This window comes from Nesoenas mayeri, assembly GCF_963082525.1.
Source record: "Nesoenas mayeri genome assembly, chromosome: 2".
In the NCBI taxonomy this organism is placed as follows: Eukaryota; Metazoa; Chordata; class Aves; order Columbiformes; family Columbidae; genus Nesoenas; species Nesoenas mayeri.
In genome coordinates this window covers 149,925,512-149,951,150 of record NC_137543.1, presented here as the reverse complement: position 1 = coordinate 149,951,150, position 25,639 = coordinate 149,925,512, and the positions used below count along the sequence as shown (strand labels likewise).

The 25,639-nt window shown below is 39.3% G+C and overlaps 1 protein-coding gene across 3 annotated transcripts in view; it reads right to left on the bottom strand.

The window, feature by feature from the left end:
• CCNY (cyclin Y) overlaps nucleotides 1-25,639 on the bottom strand; it is a gene marked incomplete at both ends in the record, with an annotated part of 121,187 nt that overhangs the window by 50,268 nt on the left and 45,280 nt on the right. The gene's annotated exons all lie outside the window — the stretch shown is intronic.

The window sequence follows — 25,639 nt, the reverse complement described above, 5'->3', positions numbered from 1 at the left end:
CAACAGCACAAAAACATTTATGATTATCCAACAGTATACACAGATTTTCTCATTCTTTTTAATAAGACCAAGTTTACATACTTAAGCAGCTATTGTAAAACAAAATTCATCTTGAGGCGTACTTTTTTAGCCTTCTTCACACAAGTGGCTCTTTTTGGCAAGCAAAGCATTTGCGTCAACACATGTCTGGGATTAGACTTTGGTTCTAAGTGCTACTTTTGGATCAAACCAGATAAAGCAGCTCGAGAAGTTTGTACACAAGACATCAGGAATTATCCATTTACCATTAGTTTCATCCCACCATGCCCTAAAGCCATTGCTAAGCACAAGAACACAGCTTGGTTTATGTAATTATAGAAGAATTAAGTATTATAAAACAAATACGTAACCCTCTGTAGATAGATGGGTTTCCAAGATCTGATGTGATTAAAATAAATAGTTATTGCAGCTGAATGTAAACAAGTTAAGTCTAGGACCAGATTGTTCTAAATGGTCAAGATTACAAAAACTTGGAGCTTTCCTGATACTTCCCAGATGAACATATTCCTTGCTGCGACAACTTCTAAAAATATTTGAATCTATCACAGCTTATACAAACTTCTATGAATGCCATTGAATTTACTTTTTCCCAAATTCCACACAAATTTGTCAAAACTCTCACATGTCTGCATCCACTCGAAAGCATGCCACTGAAAATGGCACAGCACTTTTTTATAATTTGGTTGCTCTCCTAGTGCGGCTGTCTCAGCCTCAGCTCTCTTACATTCTCTAGATATGCGTTTTCTTGCATTTCATGCAGGCATTTATGTGAGACTACGTTTCAGCACTGGTGTGCTTATCTTCTGTGATTATCCCAGGCTTCCTACGTTTCTCTCACTCCTCTTTCGTATCTCAGTGAAAGCTCAGCTAAACTGGAAATTAAGCCCCAGGTCTTATGAAAACAAAACACAGTCTATTTGACCAGGGGTCAAGTTCTCCTGTCTACAGCTTTCCCTGTTCCTTCACCATTTCTCACCATAATCTCTTCTCCCCTTCCATTTTATTTCTAATTTAGGAGGTCTTTCACTTCCCTGCTTTTTTCTCCTGACCACATGCCTCTTTACAAATGTACTTGCTATTTGTCTTTTCCTCTTTTATCCTCTCTTGGTTTCCTTTCCATCTCCCCACATTGTGCAGCCCATGAGATAAGCAGCCAGACATGCAGCTGGTACCTGGACAGAATTTTGGAATAAACACAATCTTCTTACTTACAAGGAAGAACTGAGAGCAATTCCTCAATTGGAAAAGAGTCATCTTATTATTAAAGCCACAAGGGAAAAGAAATCTAGGAATTTCAAGGGAAAATTTTCCGAGAAAGCACAGTTTGCAGCCAAGCTTGGAAAAGATTCTAGGAAGGTCATCTTACTACTAGGAGTTCTGACATGAAAGGACCGTGAATTAGAAACAATGTTTTCCTGTTACCTTCTGCACCTATTTAGACATAGAGAAAAATAAAAAATCATCTATTGAGATAAATAGTGCTGGTAAAGATTGTTTTCCATTTCAGGACAGTTTTTCCATTAAGCTGAATTCAAGATGCAACTCATTAAGTAATCAGCATTTGAAAATTGTGAAATACTTTGTCTTTTATCATCCTCTTCATCTTTTACTATAGAGCACAATATATCACCATAAACAAAAAATTACTTTTATTTTAAACCACTACAGATGATTTTTCTACAAAACTTTTAAAGTACAGCAATACAAATCCAGTCAACAAAATAGGACCAGCACCATGAAACTGAACTGAGGTTACAAAGCACTGCCCCCGAACAGACAAGCATTCCCTTCCTCTGGGCCTAGAGAATTATCTGCTTGGGGAGTAATAACAACGCGGTCCAGGCTGACAGTCTGCTACCAGGCTGAAAATAAAGCCAAACCAACTGCTGCATCTCGCAGTCAACTTGCAACTGTTTAAGATTCCTGTGTTATAAAAGGCTATTATGCAGAAGCAGTAAACCAGCAGAGGACTCAAATGGCTTTCTCAAAAATAAAAACACGAACTACCAAAAAGCACGGGCTCTTGGATGAACTGTAATTCTTCAGAGAGGAGATAGAAGAAGGCCAGCAAGGCCCAAGCCCAGCAGCTGCAAAGGTTAGACCAGGGATTTTGAACCATCTTGGGAGACGCAACTACCCACTGCCAGGCAGTGGCCGTGGCTCCTTCCCACCACAGAATCCAACAAAGCACCACGTGTCCTCCCCACATCCCTTCTCTCGCATCCTCCTCAGCAACAGCAGCCACCAAGCACATCCATCCTTCTCAAACCACCTGCACAAAAATCAGAGGAGGACATGGGCAAGGGGAGCATCAAAGGCTGCCAGGGCAGGCTACCCAGCACCAGGTTGCCAGAAGAACAGAAATGCTGCTGAGAGAGGTTGGTTCCCACCTCCCTTTGAGGAACAGCACAAGGTCTCCTGGGCTCCCACAGGCCATCTGTGGGACCACATCACTCCATGCCACCGCTGCCAGCACACAGGAGCATCAGAAAGGATGAAGTTTCACAACACACAAACAAGACTTCAGTCCCTAGTTCATCTTCGATGTCTTAATTTATAGTACAACTTGAGAACAAATGCCTTTTCGTACCTGGCAACAAATCCTTACAAATCTGTCATTAGAAACCACGTTACAGAATAAAGACAAATGATAGACACATATCTGGAGCTAGTAACTCATCACCAAAGGGCATTATCCATCAAAAGGTTACTTCCATCCTAAAGAAAATAATATATTCATACTGCTTTAGTGTTCTTAACAGCTCTTTCTGGTGTTTCAAAAGTATCATGAGAAGCAGCCACAATATGAAAGGTTTACACATTTTGTAATGGAATAGTCATAGATAAAGAGAGATTTAAAGTCACACAAGCAATACTCTACTATTCGAAAGACAGGAAAATGAGAGCCAGAATTTCAATTATTGAAATCTGTACAAAAATCTTCCCCATTACCAGCAGTCTGCTCTGTGACTCATCATAACTGTACAAGGGAAAGATTTTAAGTGCGTACTTCTTCCAACAGCTACCCTGCACTCCAAAATCAGCTTTTAAGAAAATGTCACTGTCTCATAGACAGTCCACATCAAAAACCTTTCACTGTAGATATTCTTTGCAGTTAAACACGTATGGAATATTTTCCTAAATCTTTTCACAGTTCAAAGATCAGGTTTTCTTTTTTTCATTTCTAAAGGACTGTTATGCAAAATGTAACTCCCATTCTGTACACACCTAAACAACGTGATACTCCATGAAAATTCCAGGGGTTTTGTCTTCTCAGGATTAGGAACCGAAGGTGTGTGTCTATGAATACATGTTTACATACATATGCATATACCTGTTTCTATATGGATGTATATTTATATCAAACCCAGGTTTTGGTAAGCCAAAGTAAAATCAGCTTCAGGTACATTCAACTAAGAGATCACATGCCTAACAGAATCCACACAATTCTGGAGGGTTTGGGCAAGACCAGAGTTACAAATACATGCAAATCTACTTAGGATTGCATTCTCCTCCTTGCTTAGCAGCATGCCAAAAGACCAGTTATTATAATGGGCATTCTGATTTATCACATTGAAATAAATTCACTTTCTCTCCAGGAAAAAGCAGATTTTGCATATAACTTAATTTGGTACACAAGTGCGCTGAAGAAGATCACCATGAGATTCACCCCGTACACTGTGAGAAACTTGGTTCCTGAAGCCACAGTAGCTGCATTCAAATATGGCCAGAAAAAGAAGTGAACTGTAAACCAGTTCAGTTTCAGATTTGGGCTAAAGCCCAGGCAAGATCTTAAATCTCAAAACAAGATCTTAAAAAGCAATACTGGAGGCAAAAATACAGAACGCAGCCTCAGTCTGCCCTTTCTTAAAGGATACGAGTAAAGTTCAGATGACTGTAGAAGAGAGCTACAAGAATAACTGAAGGATGGTAAAAAATGCCTTCAAATGAGAATCTGAGTTCTAACCATTTAGCTGACGAAAAGGAAAACTAGGAGGTGTTTGTAGTTCACTTGTGCCTTCACAAGGAGAGGAAAAAAAGTACTGAAAGCTCTCTGCAATCTAGCACACAGCATAACAAAAACAGTGGAAAATGAAAGCAGAAAGATCTTAATTATGAACTTGGATGAATAAAAAAGGAGCATAATTAGGCACTGAAGCTCCATGTCCAAGGAGCTCAACTTATTTTGATGTTTTTCCCTTTCTAGAAGATGGCTTCAGCCAAACATCTTTAGGCTTCAGTCCAACATGAGTATTTAGGCTCAATTTAAGAATAACTACATGCGAGTTACTGGCTTATGATTCATATGCAGGTCAGATCAGATGATCCCAAGGGCCTCTAGCCTAAGTTCTATAAAATCTTCAGAAAAAGCAATATTTAAATTATTAAGCACAAAACCTCAGCAAATCCCAGTGGCACATCTGTAAACTTTCTAAAACTGCACCAGACTCTGCTGCAATTCTTCAGAAAGAGCTACATTTTAAGACTTGTGGTCAGAATACATTATGCAAGATAAAACTAGAAAAGGATGAGACTAAATCTTTCGTGGCAAAATTTTAACAACAACAAAGTTTCTTAAACTCATGAGTCTATTGAGATAGAACCAGGCACCACAAGAGGATGAAGGATGGGTGCTGCAGCAGCTAACTTCTGAGCAACACGCACCAAAGCTCTGACGTGACACAAACAGGAAAAACAAACACAGTTGCTGCTTTTATAACAGTGCATGTGGGCTGCAGCACAGAGAGCAGGTCTGAAAGCATGTTCATTCTACCAGAAAAATGTTATTTCCTTCTTTTTGAACAATGAAAGTTGGGCAAGTTTGCACTGCCAAAGCTCTGATGCTGATTCAATAGGTAACTGAAGTCTAACCGGAGTATAAAACACTTGTTTCAGACTTAAACAATTCTGAAATAATCTGGTGAAATGACCTTCCTTCCCTTTACCCCTGGGACCACAGGCCATCACTGCCACTGCACAATCACCACTATCATTACGGAAACAGTGTCGCATATTAGTTTAATGACCTATTGGTATGTTTAAAAATGAAATAAATTCATGTTTATTCACGCCAGAAGAGATTTTTTTGTTGTTGTTATTTAAACGGACTTCAGGTATGAAAAGAACAGACCCGTCCAGGGCATGCCACAGAGGACACTACACAACCCAGTGAACTTCTCGCTGTCTTTTCTCCACTGACTACCTGACATTACAGAACAACCTCTTGGTATGGCCTGGTGGGTGGAAAACAACAAAAACATCACAAAGCTGCTTATCAAGAAATTAAAAGAATGCAAGCAATGTGCCATGTTTAAGCCCTATGCGTTTCCAGGAGCCTATTGAAAATGACTAAATCTAGTACTTAAGTTTCCATTTGAGACTTCTGCACATTAATGGCTCTAAAACGTGGGATGTGCCAAGCACTGAGACAAAAATAATTTACTGGGATGAATAAATAAACAAAGCACTGTGGTGCTTTCTGTTCAGAAGTTTTTATAGCTTTCAAGCTGCAATAAGACTGAATCACAAAGGCTGGTTTCACTGCATAATAACAATAACTGCATCTGCTTTCATACTAAAGCTTCCAGGATGTGAGATCCACTACTAGAAGTTTTAGCTCATGCCATTCAAACATCACACCATTCCAGCGTGAAGATTTATCAGTATCAGGCCACAAAATTTATCTGCACCATCTTACAGCACTTCATGTCTTGTGTGAGCAGCAACTAATCTACTCCAAATGAAAATGCCTCTCAGCTGTGTTACTGCCTGCAGTATTCTTGTAAGAACCAACATTAATGATGACATTCCAGTGCTTTTTTAACAGTGATTATGCGAAGAAAAGAAATTTGGAAATTGAAAGGCTTTCAGGAGGCAATTGGCTGGAAGGGTAAACTCCTTCAGCTTTGGCTGGGCTGCTGGAAAAACTTGGATATGATCTTTGCTACCCTGGAGCTACAGTATTCTCTGCGTAACATTCCAAGCAAACGGCGGGCACGACATTTCCCAGCAAGCTCCAATTACACGGTGACTCTGTTCCAGGCTCTGCTCTGATCTCGGTCTTCGAGGGACACACAGAGATGGTTCATCAGTACAAGGAGCCCTCTGTGGCAAATAACGCTCGTTTCTGTACAGTTATTCTTCACCAGTCAGCCAAGTTACAACATAGAGTAGTTCTCACGGACACAACTGTATTTATTTTGGCTTCTAGAAGGAAAAATCACATATATAACTTTTCACAGAACAAGGCTGAACAAGGTTTGTACCCAGGATTTTTAGGTTTTTATGACTTTTCAGGACTTGCATTCCCCTTCACAGCAGTCTCTCCCAACTAGACACATCAAAAGAGCAAATTAGATCACCTGGCACAATGTGGTATATAAGTCTCTTTTTTACCATCTCCTTGTATTTAAGACAGAAAATAAGCTAATTAATAAATATAAATCTTTTCCCTCTCAAGTTCATCTCATGTCTGTCTTATACTCCAGCACTGCAATTATTAGTTCTTCCTTTAACTCTAACCAAAACAAAGCTTAATTTTTTTATCAATATAGAAGTTAGCAGAGGATAGAAAAAAAATGCAAACACATATCCACCCTCATCCTCATCCCACCTCAGGAAAACACAGAGAAGACAAATTCTCCACATTACATGAAGAAATCAGTATGTACTTAGAGGCCAACAATTCTGTGCTACTATTAACTCAAGAGCACCCCCACACCTTAAACAGAATTACCCACTGTAAAAAGTGGGTAATGCAAAATATATGGCTGTGCATGCATTTACATCATACTCAAATACTACTTCCCTGGCTTTTGAGTATAACATAAAGCATGATTCTTCATTACAGTACCTTAAAAACACCTCAAGTGTAAGTAAAATAAAATACAATCAAGGAATGCAGAACATGGTCTACTCTAAAAGCCAGTTCTTTATGTCAAAGTATCTTGGCATACGGAACGTCATTTCCCTTCACTTACCCAAATGGAAATTTAAGGCCGGCAAAGAGAAGCAACTTTGTAAATATGTTCCCTGAACATTTTCCAGCAAAACCAGTTTCCTGTTAAAACCAGCAAGAGTAAGGAGAAGCACAGGTGTGAGCACGACTCCCTGCCCCAACGCAGGGCCTGGTGCAGCACACGGACACGGATAAATACCCCGCTGAAAACTGTCCTCCTAGAAAGACTCCCACCAACGTTTTAAAGATAATTAAGTTACTTTTTATGAAGCATTCAGCAGAGTCTAGCCCAGGAATCACGGCTGGACCCCAAAATTCTTCATATGCAGGATACCCAGAGGTATAATGTGGACACGTGCCAGGATAAAGACAAACCAACTCCAGAGATGAGGGACAACATTCTCCATGACATTACTGGTTTTCATAGACAAAAATTCACACTAAACCCCTATTTTCATTATACTGAGAGTAGAAACAGATTTTAAGAACAAATTACATTGGGACAGCACATGGAGCCCTGCGAGTCCAAGACATGTAAGAGCTGACATCGCTTCTGGCTCCTTGGCATCGAGCAGACCGCAGGTTTCAGCCCAGGGGATTCAGGTGGCCAGAGCTAGCCCCAGCAGCCACCCCCAGGGGTGTCAGCTCTGCAAACAACCACCCGCCTCAGCTCCTCTGGATGAACGCACTGTCAGGAAAACAAAGTTGAAGCCAAACAAAGCTGGTCTAACACTTCTCACCAAAAGGCATGGAAATATGAACACAATGTTTCAGTTCTGCTGCTGGGATACAAAGCTGGGGTAAGGCTTGCCATCATTTTTCAGAAGCCTGGTCTGCTCTGAATGTTTTAAGTAATATAAGCAATAATATGAAAACATTATTCCCACAAAACCTTTTTTCAATGATCTTACATGATACAGTTGTCCTCAAGTAATGCCAGACAAAGAGGACCTACAGTGCACACTTGAAAAAGATTATCTTGCTTTGCACTTCTGCGCTTTGCTGGGCAGCTGCCACCATTGCTCATTCTCTCACTGCCAGCCTTTCCATTTTGTTACTAAATGCCAGTTTTGGCACTTGAGAACATGGTACTCAAGCTCTTCAGTTCCACATTCTCTCTCAATAACCTCCCTCCATCAAATGACACAGGGCCAGCTAACGCATGCTAGATGTGATCCTATCCCACCAGAAACACTGCTGGCATCTCTCCATCCCGAGTGGATTTCTCCGTAAGGTGGCAGAACGTCATGCCTGATCTGCTTCACCACCCACTTCCACGGGGGTTTAACAACTACTGCCTGCTTTCGTCAACGCCACTCGTGCTCCACTTATGGCTCGTGCAGCAACCAAAGGAACAAAGCTGCTGTCCTATTAACCTCAAACTGAAATCTGTGCTTTTCTCTAGTGCCCCAGTGACACTGAGCAGCAAGAACACTTTTTCCCTGAGGCATTTTTACTTAACGTATACATCAATTTTAAATTAATTTGTCCATCAGATCTAAAGGTAGAAAGAATGGAATATAAAGAGCAGTGAAAGACTTCTAAAATATTATTAGTAATTTTTAAAATATCATTTTTATTGCTGTAAATATATCAGAGAAAAATACATTATGATTCACATATCACTCCTGATAATCATTTAACATGATACACGTTAAATCTTTTACAGATGTAAACACAGTATCATTACAGACCTAAACAAATGATATCAGCTATTGCCATACCAAATTGTTTTGCCTCTAATTTCAACACATTCAAACAGCACTACCATGCTCACCACTAGAAGAGGCCTTGAGCCACCAATGCCTCAAGTGTGGCTGGCTGGGATCCTGGACACTCTTGCCAAAAATTTAACCCAGAGGTTGGCAGCTGGCAGAGAATTACCTGTCACTGAGTCAAACACACAATACCAGAGTCAGCAGAGATGTTGGGTGAACCTATAGTAAAGTGAACCAATTTTACACGAAGACACAGATCAATACAAAGTCAGCAGCATAATCAGCATCATACCACATCTGAGGCAACATTATAAACCTGAATCTTAGATAGAAGCACTATCTGCAGCTTTGCACCGAGGCGTATGCATTTCACCATTCCTCAAAACACAGACAGTATTGCCACGCGAATCATTAAGAAATTGAATGACCTTAAGGATGGGTTATGTTCTTCAAATCAGGGCACAGGAGTTTGAGCTCAACTCTTCATCTGGAAAAAGGTAACTTCAGAATAATGACTCAGGTTCTGAGGAGCCCTCAGCCCAGCCCAGCAGAGCAGGTTGAGCTTACCCTTCCTCATTCCCTTAGAGGAATTATTTTAATAAATGCCAATGAAAATGGCACCTTTCCAGGATTTCTTCTTTTTCCTTTTGCTTCCCTGCTGAGCTGCGTGACCTAAAGTTAAAGTATTTATCAAACAGCTAATAGGTAACCCATGAAATACAAACAGAAAAATAATATGTTCTCGTTTCTCAGAAAATTTAGTGGAAGTGTATTATGAAACACTTGTAAGGGTACATCCTTGACTTCAAGGGCAGCAGCTGCTTTTTGAATATGCAAAAATATAATTTGCAATCTTTTCCGAGGAACACCACAGGATACTCGGTAAACTACAATAACAGGCTTTCCATTTTCCCCTGCAGATCTGTATTCGCATGGCAACCACATTATTGTGCTACCAAGATACAGCCTTAAAATCAGTACTACATACAGATTGCCACCTAAAACTCAAAAGCAACAGACATCTAATTAAAACCTCTCATCACTGAAACTCCACATTTGTGCACATATGCAGAAGCCCATAAACATATCCATGTAAAGCACATGTGCATGTAGACACACACACCTGAGCCACCGAGCGTTTCCATTGCCGAGTAGTAGTGCTGTCCCTAAGGCCGAGAGGCTCAGTCTCCTCCTGGTTTTACAGCAAAACACATACAATATAGTATGCTCAACATATACGCACTTCAGATGTAGCCATGTAATTCTTGCCCAGACTCCAGACATTAAACCTTCTAAAACGTAAAAGCCTGTGGCCTCCAGGTATTTTGTCTGTCCTCGAAAACCCCTTAACTCACACTCACATGCCCTATATACATCCAGCAAATAAAGAAGTAAGAAGAGGGGAAAAAGATACATGGAACTTTGAAGAAAACTATCGCAGATCTTTGACATTTATTCTCAGTCTCTAATTGAGTTCTTTAATTGACATTTGTTTTCAGAAGAGTCAGCTCAGAGTCATTAAGTGCTGATCTTGGAGAAGCACCTTATAGCAACTGAGTATATTCTGAAATTGTAACTGTTGGAGGTTCAACTTCCAAAATGATAAAAAGCAGTATATTGATATCTTGTTATTTATAATGATCGAAAACACTGTCATCTATCTTCACTGAGATTTACCATATTACTCCGAACATGTGAACAACTCTAATAGCCACACAGAAGTTTCATATATTTATTTTTAAATCAAATCATACAGAAATGTTTTGTCCTTGTCCCAAACATGCATTTATTCCCAAAAGTACATTGACTGAATGCCCAGGACAAGTAACATCCAGTCCCAGACCACTAATTAGTTTCAGATCCAATACCTTGTAGTTCTCTGGGCAACAGAAAAAGGGATAAAAGCAGCTTCCTATTTATTTTTCTCCCAGTCATGTGGACACGGCCACTGCATATAATATTGAGTCTTGAGGCTGACCAAGTAATGCAGTCATTCTGAAATCAGGAAGAGAAAGCCTTACCAGATCAAACCCAGGGCAGGGACACCTGTGCTATTGGTAAGAAGGGGGAAGGTCACCAGGAAACTGCAACCCACAGACGTGTTGCAGAGAACACACGCAAGTTAAGCTATGGACACTACAGACAAAGAGGCTGCAGGGCTACTAGAATTTCTATTACAGATGAGGAGCTGTGGCAAAGGAACATCACTAAAATCCTGGTGCCATTTTGTGCTTAGTCCACACCGTGGCAGATAGGATTCCAGCCCTCAATCTAGATATCCAGGAAAAGAAGAGCACATACTTAGGGACCATAGGACCATCCTGTCCAAACCCAATATTGCTACTTTTAGGTGCCTAATTCAGAGCTAGTCACCTAGGTGCTCTACAGTCAATAAAACACACATTTTTAGAAGCATGTTTGTCCAGTGACTCTTTGTTAAATCATAAAACAAAAATGTGGGATAGAACAGATGCATCGTACTCTAGACATGCTGACCCTTTATCTTTCCTAATACATTTTTTGACAAAGGTACCAAGGAATTAGTTCAAAATAGACATAAAGTGCTGCACTAACCTGGTCATAGTTTGCTATAGTCTGCTTCTAATAATTTACATCGACACCATGTGCTGCTTATTTATTAAGCAGTAGCTTATTGCCAGATTATGGGAACTGTTCCATGTACCAAGGCTACTGGAAACTACATGTAAATGTCAGACACTATGTAATGTGGTATTTTTGGACGAACATTATCTATTATTGCCTGGCAGGAAAATGCTACTTTAACTCACCAAGTTCAATTATTTTAAGCTATTTTTGCCTTCAATAGCTCAACACTTTCAAATGTTCATTGCAAAATTCACAACTGCGCTCAACCCATCAGGTAGATACACTGAAAGCAACTGCGAATTGCTACCACAGAACAGTTAAAAATCACCTCATGTCAGTCTACAATACTGCTTTCAAAGCTGCTATGACAAAAGAAAAATCAGAAAAGCTATCTATTAAATCAGAAAATATAATACCTAATCCAGCATGCTAATCAGCATAATTTCATCAAGTCTCCTCCAAGACAATCTACTGAGGGAATCTACTGACAGGGAAGAAAACGACTTCATTAGCCATTTGTACCCCTGTCAGGAATGCATTTAGTCACACCACAGATTAAATGTTTAAGCAATTGCTAAGCAGACGTGAAATTTTCCAATCTGAAGGCCTATGTCTAATCTCCCAATAAGAAATTAAATACAGTGAGTCATTTCACTCAGGACAGCAGTTCCTCATTTCAAATCTTGTCAGAGATTTCTCATTAAAACGGGACAGACAGCTGACATCACAGGAGAGGTTTTACTGGCAAGTATAGAAGCAGATATCAAATCAAACCCTGACTGCATTTTAAAAAAATACCATTTCATACAGGCAGTAATCACCACATAAAATGAACATGTGGTATTTACTTGGAAGTCCTACTCTTCCAAAGAACATTTTTTTAACAGTAGTGTCCTGATATTTTAAAGTACCTGGATACAAGGAGGGAAAGTCCAGAAGGTTTTTGTAATGGAATGTTTTGTGTCTCAGACTTTCTGAAGTTCCTTAAAGGAATAACAAACATTTACATAATGACATAACCTATCTGGGCTTCCAAAAGCCTTTAACAAGGTCACTTGCTTCTGAAACTAAGCAGATATTCAGTGATCAGAAAGGCCAATTGCTCAAAAGATGGGAAACGAAGCACAGGATGAAAGTATCACTTTTCAACAACTGTTCTCTGCTGTTTTTCAATACATTCAAAAACATGAAGTGAATTTAATAAAATTGCTAAGTCTGAAGATGATAGGACATAACATAGCAAACTAGCATCAGCTACAAAGACCATCTTAGTTACTGGTCAACTAAATAGCAGATGTTAGATAAATGCAAAAAACTGGGGCACATAGGAAAAAAAAATAAATCTAACTTATTCTTCAAAATGGTGAGCTTTGAATATTCCTACTCAGGAAAACATGTGGTAGAAATTGGGAATAAATGCACCAAGTAGGGAGAGATTAAAACCACACAATGGGAAGATGTTCTCCAGCAACATTAATGCTCTGGAACCACTTTCCACAAGACACTGAAGTCATTGAAGCTCATAGAGTTTCAAAGGGCTCAAAAGGGATTAGGCAGGTTCCTGGAAGACAAATTAACTAAGAATTGCAAAGTATACAGTAGGTGCTCAGGAAGCTCCTAAGGTGCAATTTTAAGACAACTAGGTATTCTGAAGAAGTATCAATATGTTTATCTGTTCTTACATTCTGCCATCGGCCTCTGCAGGAGACAGGACAGGGAGAACTTATATAACCAACACTGCTCACATTAAAATCCTGTTACATTGTCATCTGACAAACTAGAAAAATAAACAGCTTAAACTAAATAGGTCCTTCATATATTGTGAGCTAATAAAATATCTGAATTACCTAAACCCAAAGCAGGGAATTTACTAGTCCAGCAGGTACTTTTTAAGGAAGGAGGAAAGCTGTCATAGCCTACTAGTTTAACATTAACTTTTCTCCACTGCTGTAGTTTGTCAACTTTCCAGCATCAGATTTATTGCAGCATATGGACTTTCCTCCTCAGAGAACACTGACCAGACATGCATCTGTCCTTCTGGTAGCATTGACCACAGGAACCAAAACACAGATGAGTCAGAAGTGAAACAAGTCCCAAGCAAATTTGCAGTAAAGGCCCAATTATTCCTCTGCTACAGGCCGTGCTACCGCTCCAGTTAACATTCGGGGCAGCGGACTGCCAGGTTGCAGCTTTTCTGGTTGGAATAATGCTCATGTCCCATCTAACATTATAAACATGTTGATCCATTGCAAACTGTCTGAAGATCTGGACTGGTCCAGAAAGAACTGGTCGCTAACCTCCTTCTTCCTATCAGTGTATACCTAGACATTAAAACCTATATATCTGTAATTTGTAAAACAGTGACAGTGTTGCTGGTTCTGCAGGAAAAAAATTACAGTACTTTTGGATAGACAGAAACAGAGGTTTTAGGTTCTGGGTTTGGGGTTGTTTTCCTGCACATGCCACTCTGAAAACAGACTGAATGCAGAGGATTTTGGAGGCCCTTGCTATCTGTGCAAGGAACACAAGAGGGATTTCAGCTTTCACCTGGGTTGCTTTGCTTATTATGGTCCCTACATTTTGCAGTGGGCAGCTGCTTCATCTATGTGAAATAGGATGACAAGCAGGAAGATGGAGTATGAAATAAACTGAAGAAGAGAAACTTAAAAAACAGAAATAGGAAGAAAAAGAGACACTATATTGGACAGGCAATAATGTGTAAAGCACAGGGAAAAGCAAAGCTGCAACAGTTAGCAAAAGAAAACACCTAAAACACAGAAGTGTACTCAGAAACAGGCAGGGGAGACAACCAAACCACAGGACAGCAAGGTAATGGCTCATGAGTGAGCATCTAACAGCTTTTGTTGAACACTTTTGACAGATATTTATTAAACGTGTTATTCAACAATGGCTTATCAACCAAGCAAGGTTTTAAAAAAGTCTTGGCAGAAAGGAGAGACTGGATCCTGACTTCACCAAAGAGCCAACACGAGAAGCACATCACTGCTCACTGAGAGCCAGCGAGACTGCGAACACTTGAGTAAACACAGACCAAAACTGCTGCTTCTGCTTTTCATACACCCCAAGACCTTGGCGCAAGAACATTTTGTCAATATTTTTTGAAACACCACAAGTTCACATTTCTAAAAATTAACAGGTTTTGGATGCAGAGACATGTTCAATGCAGTGTTTTCATTCTGACACACACCTTTTAAAATCGAGATTTCCCACATTTTGTAAATCATGACCCCTGCCAGCTAGAGAGACAAATCACAAATATAACAAAACAAATAATACTTTTTTTCTCTTAAACTGTGAGGTTTAAAAGTTGCTTCAGTGCCTTAAATTTCTTCAAAAATGTTGGAACCTACAGTGTTGTCTTACGATTTAAAGACCTGACCGGCCTCTGACCACTTCCAAAAAGACAAAAGGATTGTTTTTCTCTGCCTGCCCTTCATCCACATCCTAGCTGTGCAGAAAAATTACTCGACTGACCAAAATTTTACCTCCTGCTTGTGTTCAGTTTGGATCCAATCTGTACTTCATCCTCACCACCCCCCCCAAAAATTCCCTGCTACTTTTGCTGTAATAAAGCTGCAAAATTTGGCAGCTCCCAGTCGCCTTTTATGTAAGGAGAAGAATTAATTTCACTCTGCTGTTTGTACTTTGTCCTAGCGACATGGAACACGCACAGGATTTCATTATATAACCTCCAGAGGTGTAGGAGGGATTTCGAGACTTGCCTGAAAACCTGACTCTTCTTACACCTTCAAAAGCTCGACAGCATATTTTTCCAAAATACACATCCTTGTAGCTGAAATCACAGTGGAGTTCCTTCACTCTGTATCATCAAAAACACTACCAAAAAAAAAAAGCTACATGGGCAAGATAGTAAAATAAAAAAATTAGAAACACAGACAGCATGTATTCAATAATTTGGGTTTGGTCCAGTCACAAATGAGAACTCTAAGTAAGTTAATGGATTTACACCAATTTACACTCTCCAATAACTTCACTGGTTTCAGTCCAAATACCAGCGGATCAGTCACCGTAAAATTCAGCCACCAGAATTGACATTGACGTCACTGCTGGTGGCAGTTGTTCTGAGAATCTGTGGACTGGCTGAACTCTCACCTTTTTTCAGCAAACACTGGGGCACATAACACATCAGTGGTTCTGGTGACAGCGGTGCTACGCAGGCCGCCTTCTTCCCTTACCAGTCTTCAGGGTGCCTTGGTCTTAAGGCAGCTGGAAATCTTCCAGTTATCAGTGAAGTCAGTCTGTTTTCATTTACCAGCAATAGGCTAAGATTTTCAAAAATACCACAGAACAACCTTTAATATTCCCTTCTTAAGGAAAGTTCCAATTATTCTATTTGAAGATTCACAAAACTGAAGAAGAATACAGAAGAGAGAAAAGGTTCAACTCATTTTCACAGCACACAATAGCAAGGTGAATCTAGCTGAAAGATATCAGCCTTTGAAAAATCATTATCATCATCTTCTTTTTCTGGGTTTCAACTTTTAAAACTTGATGCTGTCTCCAATGTCTGACTTCAAAGCAGAAAATTATTTGTCCTCAATACGATTCTGTCTGCATAGAGAACATCAATTTATGTTTTTAATTTTAATGGTTTTTTACCTTAAATTTCTTTGAGATATGCAGATCAGACTCCCACAACTGGACACCAATATGGTCCCAAATAAATAAGTGGAAAATTACCAATCTATTCCTGCAGTCTTTTTTTAAATCTTAGTCACTTCTCACCAACACTGACAAGAGATGTCCCAAATTATTTTGATCAACTGAATATGGAAATACATTCTGCAAGTTCACAGTACTTCATTTCTTCAAAATACCAGGATGTTTGAAGAAGCAGCAACAATTTTTGAGGCACCCATCAGAGATTTCCCATGTTCCTCATGCCTTGGCTTTGGGCATATACACTCTATTCCACGGCACTCATAGGCCACCAGTCTCCACTATTTCTGGTGTTGTCTTTTCTTCAGCCCTGTAAAGGGAAGGTTGTCATTACAGTTGAGATTACTCGAAATCTCCTGAGATTTCAGGTAATAATTCAACTCTGCCACAAACTTACTATGTGAATTTGCAGAAGTAGTTTTCCTGGATTCCCAACCTTGGTGTATCGACTCACTCACACTTTTACACCTTTTAGAAGACTGGTTGTTATTGCTCTAAGTATGCCACGTAGCACCTCAGGCCCATACAGCAATCTGTAACAGACTGTCTGCACTAAAGCAACACAAGTTAATTTCAAATTGATAACCATGTCTAATGACTGAGGGGAAGAGTTTACACAGAGCTCTTGAAAACTTTCAAATTTTAAGAAGTTGCTACTAAAAAAGATGCCATATCTTTGGGTATCTTAGTCTACCGTTTCTAAAGAGGACCTTCGCATGTACCCACCAAATTAGAATGACTGATTAAAACATCTGTACCTAAACTAAATATTTGAAGGACTAACGAGAATGGTTGAAAAAGCTATTTTTTTTAGCTAAGAAAATGAGTTTGGGGGCAGGAAGATACCAAACAAGGCAAGAGGACAGAGCTGACACAGGCAGGCTTTGGGCAGGTTTGAGATGGAGAAAGGATGAACATGGGTGTGCATACAAGAAATCTTGGATCTTCCACCCAAGCCAAAACAGTATTTCAGAAGAGGATATAGAGGGTATACACTTTAGCACAATCTCTGTATATTTTACCCTACTAAGTAAACAGCAATGATGTCCTAAAATACTTTAAAAGTATAGGGTGACACGTAACATACTGGAATAATCTCCCCAGGGAAGTGGTGGATTCCTCAGCATCGGACACTTGTAAGATTCAGCAGGACAGGGTGCTGGGCCATCCTGTCTAGACCCTGCTTTTGCCAAGAAAGGTTGGACCAGATGATCCTTGAGGTCCCTTCCAAACTGGTATTCCACAATTCTATAATTCTATGGTAACACACACCTACACGTGCAGTGGATGCTCCCAGAAAGCCAATATGGATGAAGATCCGGAACACTATGGTGTTTAAGCCTCCAAATACATTGGAAGTTAGCACAGAACTGAGAGTTTAAGGCAGTCAAGACACAAACCTCCATTTTGTGACAGGGTAACAATAAGCCTAAAACCAGGAAATCTTTCCAACATGCCAGGAAAGAAACAATACCGTGGCCTCCTGAGACACAGCAAGCACAGCAGATGTGCCAGTGCTGCTGAGATGCTGAGACCAAGAGGTGGCTGAGGAGAGTTCAAACAGGCTGGTGTCAGCTCCAGCCAGATCAGCTCTGGAAAAGACAGCAAACTACAACCCAAACTTCCTGCATTTCTCTTACTGGGTGAATCCTTCACTGCATGGGGCAGTTTCCACTTTCTCTTTTGCTGACACTGCAAAAATAAGGCATGCAAAGACCTGCACTTAAGGTTTAAGGGACCACACAAGCAGTCCTCGTTGGCCTGCTCCCATTTTTTTAACTTGTGAGACCAGAACACTGCAGAAAAGAGTTCCCTATTTCCCTGGAAATCTAACAGGATAATATCTTTTTTTTTCATGAGAAGCCATAAGCTATTTTTTCCACTTTTTTTCTGCATTTGTCACATGAGTGTCAGAAGAATCATATTTTCACTAACAGAGGGCATTCTTTCCAAGCTACCACTTTGCTCACTTCTGACTAGAAGGTGACCTGAAAAAACATTCTAGCAAAGAGAAGCTGCTCTCTCAAAATAGCTGTAAGAAAGTTCTGCTGAAATGTTTTTTTTCCCAAGCAAATATTTCTCATTATTTTTAACTGTCAGAAGAAAATCTTTCTCTATTCTCTCCCTCCCACTTCTCTTCACTAGAAAAATTTCATATCCATTCTGTAATGAATTAGTATGTCTCCAACTGTCATACAGTAACACATACACAATCAAGTGGAAAATTGTTCCCTTCAATCCACCACAGAAAGCAATAAGCAACAGGGGGAAAAAAGGGAATGATTAGAACAGAACAGGAACTTGCAAAATATCTTTAGTTACCTCCCCTTCTTTTGCCAATATAAGTTTTTATTTTATTTCTCCAAGAGAAAAAATAAAAAACAAAAACTCCCCCCACCAACAGCATTTTTAAAGCAAACTTCCTATTTTCTGGGATGAAAAAAAAGCAAGTGAAGGTAAGTTTTTGCCAACTATGTGTGACCTCTGTAGCATTACAAATTTCACCATGTACAGACAGATGATTGAATGCATATTAATTTTCCTTCAGACATACGCTTTTCTGTCGAAAAAAACTCTTCAGAGAAATTTTGAAAATGTTACAAATAAACACATCAGCAATTGAAGTGCAGAAGCCTTAAGGTGACAGCTAATCTGTGACTTTGTGTAAATGACACTTCACAGTAATCCAGGCTGCACCAGTCTACACAGGATTTACAGAATCTCACTCCCATTTCCTATTTTCTCACTTTGTTGCCCACTTTCTCATTCCCACACTGGCAAGCCTCGATTATCTTCCGTTCATAAAGGGAAGAACTCAACAGTAAAGGCATAAGAAATGACAGACCACTGCACAGAGAACTGAATTCCACCACCATTGGTTATCTCAAGCCTTCAGCATTTGTTGGCAGATGAAGGTTCATACAGTTTATTGCTAAAGGCCCTTGATTAAATCTAAACTAAAAGAGGAGCCTTATCTTTCCATTATTATTTGATTTTACCTTGCTATGGGATATCTTCCTTGTTGTTCACCCCAACATCTGCAAACATTCCCATATCAACACTACTGGTGTAGCCTGGTGCCCACACAGCTGCTCTCCTCCATCCATGGGCCTGCTGTGCTCTCTTGAGGAGACTATTAGTCTCTTACTTAAGAAATTTGTATAGACACATTATTCTAGGAAGCAGAAATCTTATCACACTGTTGGAAAAACTAACTCTCCTGCTCTCGGTAATGTAGAATTGAACGCTGTGACATGTTTTGGATAAGGTACCCTTCAAACAGGACTCTGATTACTTGGTCTTCAGTAAACCAAACAAAAACTTGCAAAAGGATGATGTTATCCAAGTCATCAAAAGTAATCCCTTCTGCAACCAATATGATCATTTCCCCATCTCCAAGTACAACTAAGTTTGTCTAATCAGGAGTAGCAGGTGATCGTCCATCACTTACCACCCAGTTGCTTCATCCCAACACGTACCTCACCATTCTCCCCCCTTATCCACATCCCATTCCACCCAAGCATGTGCTCTAGTACACCCTTGCACAATAGTTTCCAATGCTGTCAGCCTTTGAGTGTTTTTTTCTGATCACATCTTACTACTAGCTAACAAAACATTTGGACAATGTCTGTCTAAACACTGTCTAGACCATGATGGGCTAGAAAATCTTAGCCAGAAGATTCTACCCTCTGTATTGAAAAGTGGAATATGTGCACTTTGCAAGTCTGCCTGCCTCAACATCAGACATAATTGTATAGGGGAAAAAACTAAGAAAAATAAATGAGTAAAGTTATAAGTTTGTAGAAAATATGTTTTTGAGATGATCAGAGGGTGCAAAACAACAGCAGAGGACTGTTTTGGAACAAATTCAGTGTAGCAGCAAGCTGCAACCTGAGGGTTTCTCCAGGATTTTCTACTGAGCTGCTGTTTGGAAGCACTCACGGCTCTGCAGGAGGGCTGGGGCAGAAAGCCATGCAGGATGAATGGGAGGGGAAGTAAGTGTCAAAGGAAAGTATTTAAATTCATTTTTTCCCTTTTTAAAAACTAACCATTAAATAACCTGGGAGTTTTGTCTGTCCTAGGCTTAAGCCTCAGGGTGTTTGCATAAGTTTTCCTTTGCATTTTCAACTGATGCTTTAAAAAGGTTCAGTTGATGCAAGTTGCTGGCCAACAACCAGTTTGTGTCAATAGTGGGTTCTTCTGCAAGTGCAGAAGCTATTTTCATTAACATAACTGAGCGAAGAAGGAAAATTCTACGTGAAAGAGGAAAGCTTGCTTACTCTATGAATAAAACCAGTAGAGATTAAATCATTAGCTCTAAAATTCAGAAAGATAAAGGGTCTAGAAACAATACAAGAATAGTTACTATATCTTCCTCCTTAACAAGTTAAAGAAATATATTTATACTTTCCCTTTCTTATTATATGAGTTACTTTACCCAGTAAAACAGTTTTAATTGGTTTTGTGCATTTCTTTTAATTCCTAAATCTCTTGCAATTAGAGCCAGACATACACCACATTTCAAAAGTTAGTGAGGTGTTAGCATAGTGTTTCAAGTACGTATTTTTATTTTTATCAAGCACAAATACCCCTACTGACACCTCAAAAGAGCATCAAATATCACCAGTAGTTACCCTTACTACACATCAGACTGTTGATCATTCTGAAGCACTCTGCATATTGTTAGTGATACATATAGCTTAGGGAACCTTGTTCTCATGTAAATAAAAAAAATCATTTAGCATCTTCTAACAGAAATATAAAGATTAACCTATCTAGTTAAGTAAAGATTAAACTATACAGTTGCCTATCTAACCTGTCAGTCTTCTATGGCCAATAAGAACAACTACTAAATAAAACAGATTCAACCTGTTCTCCATTAGAAAACTGAAAATGTAAGACATGATTTAAATCAAAGTTTCCAATTCCCTTATTTGAATAAGGATTCAGATACATCCTTTCTCAAAATAGCATCCAATCTTTTATTACTCTCCTCTAGATTTTGTTCAAGCTTCAAAGAAGTTCATTGCAACAGAGCTTCCATGATCACAATGATCATCCTTCTTCAGAACTACCACAGAAAAGCATATTCAAATATTTATACCACTATCTACAGGTGCTACTGGAAAATACATTTTGCTGCAAAACTGCTCCAAGATCAAGTTTCTATTAATAAACAATTGAAAATATAAAGCAAAACTTGACATTTAGAACATAATTTCTTGTACTGCTCCTTTGAAATTCATCATGCATTACAACTAGTACTGCACAGTTAAATAGGTGCTCTCTGTTAATTTTGATTTGCATCAAATGAACTGATATTCTACTATTATTCTGCCATCTAACAACGCTAGCTGTTGAATAGGCTGTTGTTTTTAATCTACAGTGATCAATGGTGTGAACAACTATGTCAGCAGACTAGCAAACAGTTTTATTTTAGATCAGAAAAGCATATGTTGTGGCTTTATTTTTTCATAAGGAGATGTCACCAATCATTAGTGACAGTGAACAGGAATATCTGAGTCTCTCACTTTCCACCTTTGGTACCTTGATCTCTTTTCATTTTTTTCCTTGCCAAAACATTTTAGACCCTTTAGGTGTTGGTGAAAGATGTTCCTTACTCCTTGGAGACATGTTTCTAACAGGACTATCATTAGATCTTGGAGTTAGCTCAGAAAGATTTTTCAACTCAAAACAATACAGTCTTCCTCTTAGGTGATCTCTTTTTCATCTTGCCTGAATTCCAATAAGTCTGTTAGCTCTGAGGAACAACAATACATTTAGCTAAAAAAAAAATAAAAGGGGGGGTGGAGTGGGCAAAAAAAAAGGCATGGGGAGGGATTTCTCCATTCTGTTTGAATCTTCACAAGGAGTATGGAAAAACAGCTCAAGAGGAAAATTACAACAAGAAGTGCCTGCAGTGTACAGAAACAGCTGGAGGAACAAAATCAGCAGGGAGCACAGACTGACTCAAGCATGTGAAGGAAAAAGGAAAAAAAAAGAGCTTCATTTGTACCTCTCATCAAGCATTTCTCTAATACTTGCTTTTTAGTATCATCCTGATAGCTGGTAAAAGGCTGCAGTGACTGAAAAAGCAAATGAAGAAACGTGGCCAATTCTCCCAAAGCAATTAAAAGCTTTGCTCTTGGGCCACTCTCTGCTGGGTCCAACAGCAACGCAAAGATGAGGAGAATCCCCATGGGATGGGGCACCCAGCTGGTCCGAGCCCCTGCTCAGCCCTGCCAGCGACTCACTGCACGTCCCACTGCTCTTAGAATCACACAGAATCACAGAATTGACTGGGTTGGAAAAGACCTCAGAGATCATCGAATCCAACCCTTGGTCCAACTCCAGTCCGTTTACTAGATCGTGGCACTAAGTGCCATGTCCAATCTCAGTTTAAAAACCTCCAGGGACGGCGAGTCCACCACCTCCCTGGGCAGCCATTCCAATGTCTGACCACTCTCTCTGTAAAGAATTTCTTTCTAGTATCCAGCCTAAATTTCCCCTGGCAGAGTTTAAGCCCATGCCCCCTTGTCCTATTGCTGACTGCCTGGGAGAAGAGACCAATCCCCACCTGGCTATAACTTCCCTTCAGGTAGTTATAGAAAGTGATGAGGTCACCTCTAAGCCTCTTCTTCTCTAGACTAAACAACCCCAGCTCCCTCAGCCTCTCTCCATAGGTCTTATGTTCTTAGATTGTCATCCAGCTTCTCAGTGCCACGGAAATTAAAACCTACTGTTTTTTTCTTGCTTTTGTTTTCAAATGGAGGCTGAGAAAATCTTGCATCCCCTAGCTCTGCATCTAAGGAAATGCAATCATAGAATCTAGAATGCAAAATTCAAATAAACCAATATTTGACCAAATCTAACTTTTTCTTTTCTTTTCCCTTCACAATTTAGACAGGGGAAGATGGAAAATGGGGCACCACAGAAAATAAATCAGAGGACCGACAGAGTAAAATCTACAGGTAACTCAGCAATCAGGACAACCAGTTACTGAGGAAAGGGGTAAACCTGCAGGTCCATCAATATTCCCTCCCTTCCTCCTCTATTTGCTTTCTTCCTTGATCCTTTTTATATGATATGGCGATAGACAGACATAACAAAGTTGAATTAACCTAATTATTTTCAATATTAAAAGAAGTAAAACTGTTGAAGATGCTAATAAAAAAAATAAGGTATGACACAAATGAGAAGGGAAAAAAATAATGCAAATTACCCTTACAATGGACAAAGTATTTTGATATAACACAAAAACCATATGATTTCACTTGTAGTGGGGTTGCTTGTTTGTTTTTAATAAAAAGAGAGGGGAAAAAAAAGCCTTCAGCCACTGGGGACAATTTTTATACTAAATAACAATCTCAGCATAGTCATTCCAGATTTATATAGATTGGGTTGATTAGCTGGCAGATCAAAAGACAAAAAGCACATCAGGGAAAACAATTACAAACCAGGTTTCAGAAAAATAACAAATCAGGTATTCAAAAAGAGATGGGAGCTTATTTACCAAAATCATCCTTTCTGGAGCTTGAAGGTATAAAAATAGAAACTTCTCATCGAGAGGTTTATTATATTTCATTTTTAAATAGCAGGAAGTCTGACACTTCAGATAATGAAGGACTTCACATGAATGTATTCTTCGTGAATAATTAATAAAAAGTCAGCTGCCTTGGCTGCTTTAAAAGTAGCTCGGTTCTGTTGTTTCTTTTAGCTGCTTCCCTTCTACTGGTAACTGAAGGCAGGCACCAACGGTTTTACCTTCACACCAAACCAGGAAAACACTTAAATACATCAGCTGAAACTTTCTAGATTACACAGAGATACAAAATGTCACTAACCTCTGTAATTTTTATCTCCACCAGAGAGTTAAAGTTTAACAGCTTGACTTAAAAATATTCTGAATAACAACTCGGAATTTTTTATTCTGCTCCTTATTGCTAAAATGCTTCAAGGCAATGCAAACTGGTAATGAATATTAAGAGTATTTTAATACCTTAAGATGCTTTGCATAAAGTAGGCCAAACTGTAGTTTTTTGTATTTCATAATAAAGTAAATAAACGCTATTGCTAGCATACGTCAGATTCAGCCAAACCATATAGATTTGTCAAAAAAAAAGTGCAATTCAATATAAAGTTCTGTTCTAAAATGAGACACAGTTGAGAGCCTGATGGAATTTTTTTTCCACATATTTATATAGGCAAGACCCAGATCCTCTTTGCCTTTTAGAAGCAGTAATACCTACAGTTATTACCTGAGATTTCTCCAGATATATTATTGTGTACGTTCTGAGTAAGCAAGTATTAGTATACTACACCTATAGCAATTTATTTGGTAAAAAAACAAACAGAAAACTTAGTTTGTCATTTCATACAGCCCACAAGGGTCATTTCACAATCACATTTAATATCTGCTTCTGCAACAAAATTTCAAACACAATTTGCCCTCCTAATGCATGACATAATCATTACATGGACAGATTTTCTCTTTAAACTGAATAAATGCAGGATCACTTAGGTGCATGGAATAGTGTGAGGGCTAGTAACATTTACAGTTACGAATGCTGAACAGCAGCACCACGCTACAGCACATGAATTCAGGACAAGATTCCCTTCGACTCATCAGCCATTCTAGCGAGAAGACCATTTATCTCTTTGGCTCTGCGGGCCAGGGTGCTAAGCAGAGCCTGCAGGAGGGTTCCTGAGCTGGCAGATGGACAGTCTGACATGGTACAGCCAGTTCTGCTCCCCAACGTGCCGGCCAGGGCACGGTGACACGTCAATGAAGTCTGAAAAGCTTCTTGTTTGGAGCTCTACACCACCCCAGGCAAGATTTGTGTTCCATAACAGTGACACCAGCCAGAGGGAATATTACACTACTGAGTATAACTTCAATACGAATGCTTTTATTACTAAAACCAGGTTTTGCACTAAGGGGATGTTCAAAACTCATAAACACTCCTTTCCATTCTGCTTTCCCTTCAAAATTTATTTACTTACTTCCTATCACACTTCCCCATAGTCTCCTAGTGAAATCACTCTTTTCTTTATATGAAATATTAAGAGAACTGACCTAGAAACTAATTCTCACCAGGACCAAGTCAAGTCCAACAGATTCAAACTCCATGACTGCAGAATGAACGGTTGGTCTACTTGTTGCCAGTTACAACAGAACACAAAGGGATTTTGGAGCAGAGGTGGTTAATACACAGCTCACATGTGACTCAAAAATTCAGGTGTTAACTCCCACTCCAGAAACAAGGTGGTTTTCATGAACCACCTCTCTGAGGTTCTCCTCAAGTGGTTCTTCTGTGCATTTGCAGATCAGGACACATGGCACAACAGGCTCCTCTATCTGAAGGGAGCCAAGAAAACGTCCAGTAATAGGATTAGAAATAACTGGCACGTGACACTACAAATGAAAGGTGTAAAGTAAGTAGCATGAGGTCCCAGTTAATTTCTATTATCAGGAAATATCCTGAATCATTATCCTAATTATTATACTCTAAATTATTACTCTAAATATCCTGAGATATCCTGCTATTTCCCATTTGTTGGACTAAGGAAACCTTCACCACTCATTCAACAGAAGGTACAGTCTCACAACCGAAAT